Source organism: Penaeus monodon, chromosome 23, assembly GCF_015228065.2.
Source record: "Penaeus monodon isolate SGIC_2016 chromosome 23, NSTDA_Pmon_1, whole genome shotgun sequence".
Classification (NCBI taxonomy): domain Eukaryota; kingdom Metazoa; phylum Arthropoda; class Malacostraca; order Decapoda; family Penaeidae; genus Penaeus; species Penaeus monodon.
The window spans coordinates 34147977-34148252 of record NC_051408.1 but is presented as its reverse complement, the minus strand read 5'-3'; the positions used below and the strand labels follow the sequence as shown (position 1 = coordinate 34148252).

At 26.8% G+C, this 276-nt stretch overlaps 1 protein-coding gene across 2 annotated transcripts in view; it reads right to left on the bottom strand.

The window, feature by feature from the left end:
• Positions 1-276, bottom strand: part of LOC119587944 (SAC3 domain-containing protein 1-like) — a 9049-nt gene that overhangs the window by 5154 nt on the left and 3619 nt on the right. The gene's annotated exons all lie outside the window — the stretch shown is intronic.

The following is a 276-nucleotide window of genomic DNA, read 5'->3' as shown; positions in this document are numbered from 1 at the left end:
ATCACTTACCATCCAAATAAAGTAAAACTGTATCATCTATCATTTCATTCATAATATACAAGTTACATCTCATTCTCTTTTATCTATTTCTAAAATTATTCCTACCTCTTATCATGCTACATATACATCTTACATGATTTCGGAATAAGAATTAAAATAAAAGATTTAGGGCAAAATAAATCTTGCTTCTTTGGCATACTTACCTAATGAAAAAAGTATGAAATAATTGCAAAATGTGACAGATTTTTGAAAGCTAAATGTTACTTTCTATGGCAG